The sequence below is a fragment of the Portunus trituberculatus genome, chromosome 49 (assembly GCF_017591435.1).
Source record: "Portunus trituberculatus isolate SZX2019 chromosome 49, ASM1759143v1, whole genome shotgun sequence".
Lineage (NCBI taxonomy): Eukaryota > Metazoa > Arthropoda > Malacostraca > Decapoda > Portunidae > Portunus > Portunus trituberculatus.
The window spans coordinates 18,488,209-18,498,208 of NC_059303.1; the positions used below are offsets into that span (position 1 = coordinate 18,488,209).

A 10,000-nucleotide genomic window follows, 5' to 3' on the forward strand; every position below is an offset into this window, starting at 1 on the left:
TAGATTGAGAAGGCTTGTGCATAGTTACGTAAATTGGGAAGAGAAAGAAAATGGTAAGGACGAAGAGAAATGGAAATAGGATCGGAAGGAATGTATAGTTTTATGAAAGAAAGAATGAAAGCGAAAGGATAGAGGAGATAAAGATGTAGTATATGAAAAGTAAGTAAATACATGAATAATCAAGAAAAGAAAGTAAAGGCGAGGAGGAAAAGACTGGAGAAGCGGTCAGCGGGAAAAAAAAAAAAAAAAAAAAAAAAAAAAAAGAAAGGAAAGGTGCGGGGACAAAACAAGAGTGAAAGTGAGAGGGGAAAAAAAGAACAAGAATGTGAGAGACAATATGCGGTTAAAGGAAGACAGGAGGAAACGGTGAGGGAAAAAAAGTATAAGTGAGGAGAGGAAAGAAACGGAGAAAAAGGTAGTACCGTACACATAACATGAGAGAGAGAGAGAGAGAGAGAGAGAGAGAGAGAGAGAGAGAGAGAGAGAGAGAGAGAGAGAGAACAATGAGGATGATCTATACCCACACTCACACCCTACCACACACCACCTCGGGCTGACAAAGACACCGGGAGGAAACACCCTGGCCACACGCCCCGCTCCGTCTGCCCCACCCCGCCCAGTAAACACAGGAGAACGCGAGGTGAAGGCATTGAAAGTGGCAGTGCATCCCCCCCTTCCCATAAAGCCCCAGCATCTTCGCTCCACCCCTACTCCGCAGCCCCGCCATACCCAGGACCACGTGACCACCTCCAACGTGGGGTTCCCGCCTTCCACTGTTGCCAACTAAGCATGATCCCTACTCTTCCCTTTGTCCCTCCCCCTTCGCTCCGCGCATGGGGATCAAGGGTACACACACACACACGTGACTCAGTTCCCTTCACGGAGTATGTGTAATCTGTGTCAGACACGTGAGATTACAAAACTGGTAACTAAGATAAGTGGTATTAACAACTTTATCATCGTCGTGCTCCTAACTCTTTGTGTGTGTGTGTGTGTGTGTGTGTGTGTGTGTGTGTGTGCACCTTATGCAGCAGTAGGACGCGACCTACTCCTGCACCGCTCAATGTAGGACGTGTGTGGCAGTAGGATACGGCAGGCAGGTGCACCCCGCCTTAGGTCCGTACCTGCGTGTGCCAAACAGTGCCAAAGGGAGCAGTGCCAACCACCTCGGGCTGTCCTCACCACCACATCTCGCTTCTCGTAGCATCCATGTTACCCTCCCTCCCCCCTCGCACCTGGCACCACCACCCCGCCGCAGTCTGCCGGATAAGCCGTTCCCTTCAGCTTCAAAAGTCAACAAATGCGGTGATTAATCTTGTTGTTTGGCAGAGAGAGTGACGAAAAGAGTGAGAGGGCGACTAGCAGGAACACCAAGCTCCACGAAACATCTCAACAGGTGTGTGTGTGGGGGAGGAAAACCAAGACGCCCCCGCAAATCGTTTTCAGGAACCTCGCCCCGCCCCGGCCTGGTCCGCCCCGCCATCTGCTGCTACAAAAGTGTCAGCGCCATGCAAGGCTCGCCGCAGGTGTCGCCGCCCACCCACCCTTGCCTGCAGCTGTGTTCACTGAGCCATAAGGAGTCGAGGTGGTGCCCAGGCCGTCACTGAACCCGTGCCCTCCAGCCTCCTACACGACAAGGCGCGTGTGGCAGGTGAGGTGATGTCATGCAAGCTGCGGCACCCCTCCCCTCACTCCCTTCACTCTCCACCTCCCGCTTGCCTGCCTCAGCTCGCTTACTGTAATCCGACGTCGGCCAGGTGATGGTGGAGAGAGGGAGAGAGAGAGAGAGAGAGAGAGAGAGAGAGAGAGAGAGAGAGAGAGAGAGAGAGAGAGAATTTCGCCGCGAACTTGACAATGAGTAGGTCGCGAGGGTGAGGACGGCAGCTTCAGGTATTATCTGTGTCAGCCTACACCAACAGCACCACACCTGACCTACCAAGCCCTCCACACTGCAGTCTCGCACGGCAAGCGGCAGGCAGCTGAGGCAGGCATTGCTTGCTGCGGCGGCACGACCAGCACTGGGGAGGGGGCAGGAAGGAGGGGGGAGATTAAGGGAGAGGGGGAGGCGATGGAGAGGAGATGAAGCGAAGGTCACCTGCAAGCTATGTGACTGAGACGCTGCAAATACCCCGTCACACTTTCTTTTCCCGCAGCTCTTGGGAGAATGATAAGATTGAGGTTTTGCAGTGACGCCCAGCACTCGCCAGACGCCGCTACTCTTGGCCACTGGCACCGGGAAGTGGTAGAGATGCTAGTGGGACTAATGGGAGTAGTGGTGGTGAACAGTCCAGTCCCCCTCCTCAGTCCACCCCCCGCCCCTCACCCGCACCCTCCAGCAAGCACCAACTACTCCCAAATGGCACCCACGTCCCGCCGCGTCACGGCGCTGCACATCTTGGTTAGCAGGAAGGGAAAGCTTCACGATGGGCCTCACAGCTGATGTTCGGGGTCGCTGCCGCCACCCGCAGCTCCACCGACCTTCAAGCGAGGTCCCCATCCCCGTCCCCCGGCCCTCCCTCACACACAAACACACCGCCCTCCTGCCGCCCTTCACACCCCGGTACAGCCGTGGCCGCGCCGGGAGAGACATCTAGCTGTAAACCTGAAGGTGGCGGCGGGTAAAGATCATTCAAACACCTCAGGAGACGTTGAACCCCGCCCGTAGACTACCCGCTACCACCCTCATCACCGCCCACAGTCCACACTCCCTATACGGGGCAGAGCACCACCACTTACTGTCTTTAGGCCACGGCGGCGGGCGGCTATCACGTGCGTTACGGGGGTCAACGATTCACTCAGCCGCTAAAATCCATAGAACAGCGTCAATCCCGAGGGGAGGCGGGAGGCGGCGGCGGATCGCACCACAGAGAGGCGAGCAGTACACTGATGGCTGGGAGTTGCTGCTGCTGCTGCTGCTGCTGCCCGCCAAACCACCACCACCACCACCACGCACAGTTGCCAGATCATTCCCCGAGGCCACGCTGCCGCTACTGTCCTTGTCCCTCGCTCCCCGACACGCACACACGCAAGCCACACCGTGGGTAAGTCAGTGGCGTTATGCTGGTGGATACACCGCCGTCTGCACCGCCGCCTTCAAGAGGAAGGGCCGGAGGGCGTCACGACTCCTTACTCTCGTCCCAACACGCAGGTGGGACCAGGTGACGTCACACATAACTGTGACGTCAGCTCACGTGCTGACAGCCAGACCACCACCACCATCACCACCACCTCCACTCCACAAAACACTCCCCTTAGCGCTCCACCTCCCATAGCTACTCCCTGTGCGTCCACACGCAAACACGTGACACACACACACACACACACACACACACACACACACACACACACACACACACACACACACACCTATTACACCATTGAAACTTGCACCTACAGGCAAGAGAGAGAGAGAGAGAGAATTATAACACAAACGACATCAAGCATATCTCATCTCTCTCTCTCTCTCTCTCTCTCTCTCTCTCTCTCTCTCTCTCCTGCAACAAATAATGTGGAGGTGTGCAAGGCGGCGTTGGAATGCCTGGGGAAGGAAAGCACCTGCCGTGGGCGTGTGGTGGGCTGCACAGGTGTTGCAGTGGTGCAGGTGAGCCTCTGACAGGTGAAGTGAGACTGGGGTTACGTGAGGTTGTGAGGTGAAGGGAGTACACTAACCTCCTCCCACACCACCACCACCACCACCACTACCTCCTCATTCTTCTCTTTCATCTCCTTTACATCTTCCTCCTTCAGACTATTTTTTTTCTTTCTTTCTATAGTGTTCATCCTTCCTTCCTTCCTCCTCCTCCTCCTTCTCCTCCTCCTCCTCCTCTCCTTCCCTCTTCCTCTTCCTTCTCCTTCTCTTCTTCTTTTATGTTTTACTCCACCTTTTAATCACTCCTCTTTCCCCATCATCCTCTTTTACATCCTCATCGTCGTCGTCGTTCCTCCTCCTCCTCCTCCTCCTCCTCCTCCTCCTCCGCATTCAATTCAACTTTTCTCTCCTCCCTCTCTATTACTTTCTTCCTTTCCTTCACTTTTGTATCCTCCTCCTCTTCCTCTTCCTCCTCCGTCCTACTCCATGTTTCACGATACTTTTTTCCTCTTTCCCTCACAACATCCTCCTCCTCCTCCTCTTCCTTCTTTCCTCCAGGTTCCTGTTTGTTGAATTTCCTTCCTTTCCCTTCCCTTCCCTTTCTTCCCTCCTCTCCCCCTCCCGTGATACCTTTCTCCCTGTCTCACTTTTCCCCCCCTCCCTAGCATACTGTCCTCTCCCTCCCTCCTTCCGTCCCTCCCTGCTCCTGAAGGAATCCGGTGGAGGTAAATGTCCCTCCATCCCTCCCTCCACTTGATCAGAGAGGATGGAGGAAGGAGGGAGAGGATGAGAAGGTGAAGGACAGGAGGGAGAGGTGGATGGGATAATAGAGGAGGAGGAGGAGGAGGATAAAAAAAAAACTAATAGGTGGGAGAAAAATAAAATGGGGAAGGAGGAAAAAGAGGGGGTGGGTTGAGGGTTAGAAGTGAGTCGAGGAGGAGGAGGAGGAGGAGGAGGAGGAGGAGGAGGAGGAGGAGGAGGAGGGAAGCAGTTCAAGGTCTGGATGTGTCTGGATGAGTTCCCTCCTCCTCCTCCTCCTCCTCCTCCTCCTCCTCCTCCATCACCACCACTGCTTTGCTGTCCTGTCTCTACCACTGGTAGTTAGTAGATAGTCTCCACAAACAGCACAGTAAGGACCTAAGGGTCTGTTGCTGTTTGTCTTCCTTTGTATTACCTCTGCCTCATCCTTCGAGAGTTCGTCACCACCGTCATCTGACACACACACACACACACACACACACACACACACACACACACACACACACACACACACACTGGCTAAAGCTAACGCCTCCACATTTTCCTCCTCCTCTAGAATCTATTAAGTCTTGTCAAGCAAAACATGAAATACCGCGTGGAAGGAGGAGGAGGAGGAGGAGGAGGAGGAGGAGGAGGAGGAGGTGGTGGTGGTGGTGGTGGTGGTGGTGGTAAAGAACAAGATGAAAGAACAAAGATTATAAAACAAAAGTAAAGGCCAGAGAGAGAGAGAGAGAGAGAGAGAGAGAGAGAGAGAGAGAGAGAGAGAGAGAGAGAGAGAGAGAGAGAGATTATATAGTGACTTCAGGGTTATTTCACCACTATCACCATCACTACCACCACTATCACCACCACCACCACCACCACCCCACAGGCAGCATCTGGGAAGGTCCTCTGACGTGTGTGTGTGTGTGTGTGTGTGTGTGTGTGTGTGTGTGTTTCAAAATAGCCCTTGGTGGTTGCCCGCGTCTCCCCCAGCCTGTTCCTGCCTGATTTGTGTCCCCCCACCGACCTCCTCATCTCCCCACTCCCCTCTTTCCTCCTCCCACCATGCTCCCCCCTCCCCCTCTTTCCTCCCTTCATTCCCCAAATTTCCCCTTACCGATTCCCTTCCTGCCCCACCCCCTCCCATTCCCTTTTTTGCTCTACTTATTTTTCCCTTACTTGTTTCCCCTTTTTTTCCATCTCATCCATCATGTTTTCCCCTTCCCTCTTCCCCTTTCATCTCCAAACTTCCCCTTGTAAATCCTCATCTTCCTCTCCTTCCCTTCTTTTTTCTTTTGTTCTTTAATCATGAAGTGTTTCTCTAATTTATTTTCTCTTTTTCCCTTCTCCCATCATGCTCCCCTCTTTCCCTCTATTTTCCTCTTTTTCTTCTCCCTGTGTTGGTTTCGTTTACTTCTCTCATTCTTATCTTCCTCAATTCTTTCTTATCTTCTTTTTGTCACTTTACTCTTCCTCTTCCTTCTTTTCCATCATACTTTTCCTTCCTTTCACCTGAGTTTCCTCCTCTCCCTCTTCTTTTTTCTCCTTTTTTTATCATATCTTTTTCTGTCTTCCTTCCTTCCTTCTTTCTTTCCTCTGAATTCCCTCCTCCTCTTCCTCCTCCTTTTTATCTTTTTCCATCATATCTTTCCTTTCTTCCTTCCTTCCTTTCCCTAAGTTTCCTTCTCCTTCTCTTTATTCTCCTTTTCAATATTTTTTTCCTTCCTTCCTTCCTTCCCTCCTTCTTTCCTCTAAGTTTCCTCCTCCTCCTCCTCCTCCTCCTCTTTATTTTCCTTTTCTTTTTCTTTCCTTCCATCCTTATTTCCTCTAAGTTTCCTCCTCCTCCTCCTCCTCCTCTTTCTCCTTTTTCCATCACATCTTTCCTCCATTTCCTTCTTCCCCCTAACATAAATTTCCTCCTCTTTCTACCATGCATGTCCTTCCTTCTTTCCATTACAAGTTTCCCTCTCCTCCTCCTCTTCCTTTTTCCATCATCCTGTTCTACTACTTCCTTTTCTTACGCAAGTTTCCTCTCCTCCTCCTTCTCTTCCAACGTACTTCCTATCACTCAATATATTCCTGGCACTTGATTCTCTTTCACTGACTGTCTGGGCGGGGACGGATGGGGCGGGACAGGGCGGGACAGGACAGGACAGGACAGGACGGACAGGACAGGGCAGGGCGGGCGGAGCAGGGCGGGGACGGGGCGAGACGGGACAGTTTAGTTAGACAAGGCGTTATGTTATATTAACCGTATGAAGGCGGGGCAGTGCGGGACAGACAGGATGGGGGCGGGGCAAAAAGTGTGATAGAGAGAGAGAGAGAGAGAGAGAGAGAGAGAGAGAGAGAGAGCGCCAGCCTGTCTGTCCCTCATCACTGGTTCTATTCATTCTCATACACAGAGTTTAATACAATACACAGGCTTCCCCTTCCCCCTCCCCCCCCTCTCTCTCTCTCTCTCTCTCTCTCTCTCTCTCTCTCACAGTTCAGGTGTTAAATTAAAGGTAGGCAGGTAAAGGTGAGTATCAGTTTCAAGGCTATTCTCTCTCTCTCTCTCTCTCTCTCTCTCTCTCTCTCTCTCTCTCTCTCTCTCTCTCTTTAATTCATATAGTAATGCATGTGTTGGCTTTTCTTTCTTATTATTATTAGTGTTGCTGTTGTTGTTGTTGTTGTTGTTATTTTTTGTATTGCTGGAATTTAAACGTGAGTGAGTGAGTGAGTGAGTGAGTGAGTGAGTGAGAAAATAAGTGGCTAACAAGACGAGTGAGTGAGTAAGAGTGTGAGTAAGTGTGAATGAAGGGAAGCAACAATGAAAGATTGAGTAAACAAGCGAGAGAGCGACGGGGGAGGAGAGGGAACACTAATTATGAGTGAATCAGAGTCAATGAATGAACGGAGATAAGGATGAGAGAGAGAGAGAGAGAGAGAGAGAGAGAGAGAGAGAGAGAGAGAGAGAGAGAGAGAGAGAGAGAGAGAGAGAGAGAGAGAGAGAGAGAGAGAGAGAGAATAATTATAAACAAACTAATGAGTGCATGAATCAAGTAAACAAATAAACAACAACCCTTAAGCTGAGAATAAGACAGAAGAATCATGAATCAGTAAATTAATTCAAGAACAAAACAAACAAACCAAACCACAAACCAGCCAAGAAAAGAAAGCAAGAGAGGAAGGAAAGACACCGCTAACCAACAAACCAACTCACTAAAAGACCAACAGAAGTGAAAGTTTGGCATCCCGATAGTTAAGGCTGGGAACGCGGATATACTGGGGCTATCACAAGGCAGGGAGGGTCGAGGCACACACACACACACAGTACCGTTTCACCGAGGCACCGTTCATCCTGGCACCTGGGAACACGAGGATATGATAACACTGCCCACTGGTGCTTCTACTCACTAACTGCATTAAGTGATGAGCAAAATGACGTTACTCTGCTTCTGAAACACAGGTATGCTCTCTGATTGTATCGTTTTGTCAAGGCACAGTATATTCTGGCACCTGGGAACAAGGGGATATAGTACCAATGCCAATGACTGATGCATACACACACACACACACACACACACACACACACACACACACACACAGCACCTTATTACTCCTGTGAAGAAGCGTGTACGTAAAAGTGGCCGAAGAAAAAAAAACTAAACTAACCTAACCTAACCTAACCTAGCTAACCTTAACCTAACCCAACCCAACTCAAACCCTCCAAACAACCTAACCTAACTGACGCGTAGAATGAAGTCAGTGTTGTTCTAAAACATGGACAGACTGACTATACCGTTTCATTAAGACACGGTTCTGGTAACAATGCTTCTCTCTCTCGCCCACTGGTCTACCTTGCCTGGAAACGTGGGCAGATAGGCTGAGGATCCTGTTTCACCATTTTACAGTTAATCCTGGCACCTGAGCACACAGGAATACGGTAACAGTGCCAGTGACTGATGCCTATGCCTATATTCAACTTATAAACGTATTCCCTTCTTGTTTAATACTGTGAACACACACACACACACACACACACACACACACACACACACACACACACACACACACACACAGTTAGTTAATTTATCGACAAAACCATAACAAAAATTCTACATAAACAAATAACACACACACACACACACACACACACACACACACACACACACACACACACACACACACACACACTCTCTCTCTCTCTCTCTCTCTCTCTCTCTCTCTCTCTCTCTGACAAAACTGCTTCACTAATTCACAGTTTTACCACCAGAGAACACAAGAACACGAGAACAAAACCTATTGACTGATCTCCCACTCGCTACCTGGCTTACATATCCCAGTCTTCTACTAAACCATTCACTTCAAGACACCTGACTGCCCACATAAGACACCGAGATAGAGCTTGGAAGAAAGAAAGAAAAGTAATTCGAGTGAAGAGAGATGCAGGGATGAGGAGGAAAGGAAGTGATGAAGGTAATATGAATGCAAGGAGGAAGAGACGAGAGACAAGGAGGAGAGGAAATGAAGAGAAGAGAGGAGATAGGATAAAGAGCACGTGACAAAGAGAAAGGGAGGGACTACAGGTTAATAAAACAGCAGGAGGAGGAGGAGGAGGAGGAGGAGGAGATGCCGCGCGTGCAGGAAGTAACAGATATCCGTTTCAGCTTCGCCACCCACCCACGCACACGCACACACGCACACACGGACACCCACACCTACCCACCCAGACAAACACCCCCCCACACACACACACGGACAACCCACACCTACCCACCCACACAAACACACACACACACACACACACATTAAAGAGAGAGCACAACACTTCAATACGTGAGCATGGCAGAGAAAACCTAATTTAACCTAACCTAATGTAACCTTATCTATTGTAATCCACCAAGTTACAAGACTCAGCTGGCATTTCTCCTTGTTCTTGTGACGACCTTACTGAAGAAGAGGTGGTGTTTAATTGCAGGAAGGAAGGAAGGAAGGAAGGAAAAAGCGGGAGAGAAGGAAAGGATGTATCTAATTGTAGGAAGGAAGGAAGGAAGGAAGGAAGGAAGGAAGGAAGGAAAGGAAAGGATGTATCTAATTGTAGGAGGGAAGGAAGGAAGGAAGGAAGGAAGGAAGGAAGGAAGGAAGGAAAGGATGTATCTAATTGTAGGAAGGAAGGAAAGAAGGAAGATAAAGAAAAAACAAACATAAGGAAGAAATAATGCACGACAATATAAAACAACAACAAACAGATTAAAAAAAGAGAAGAAAAAGAAAGGAACAGCTGCAAATAAAAATAAATGAAAGAAGGAACCACAAATAAATCAATAAAGTGAAAAAAAAAAAACTTAAAACACAGATGAAACAGAATAGGAGGTGAGATATTTCGTGTGTGTGTGTGTGTGTGTGTGTGTGTGTGTGTGTGTGTGTGTGTGTGTGTGTGTGTGTGTGTGTGTGTGTGTGTGTGTGGCTCAGAGCGGGTACAACGTGACAGGTGAGAGAAGGAGGGAGGGAGAGCGAGGAGAGGGAGGGATGGGGCGAGGGTTGAGGCAGCGAGACAGACGGAAAGGTGAGGGTCTTGGCGGGTCTTGGCGGGTCTTGTTCCGGGGGTACTGACTCGGGGAAAGGTGAAGGTTTCTGCAGTCAAGGTTATGAGGGGAAGGAAGGGGCTCGAGGGAGACTGACGGGGGA

At 49.9% G+C, this 10,000-nt stretch overlaps 1 protein-coding gene across 2 annotated transcripts in view; it reads right to left on the reverse strand.

Annotated features, from left to right (window-relative positions):
• LOC123499197 overlaps nucleotides 1–3,207 on the reverse strand; it is a 33,571-nt gene extending 30,364 nt beyond the window's left edge. For both annotated transcript variants that reach the window (XM_045246924.1, XM_045246925.1), the window contains exon 1: nucleotides 2,737–3,207. The gene's annotated coding sequence lies outside the window, so the exon portion shown is untranslated. The remainder of the gene's footprint in view (nucleotides 1–2,736) is intronic.
• Nucleotides 3,208–10,000: the final 6,793 nt, after the last annotated feature.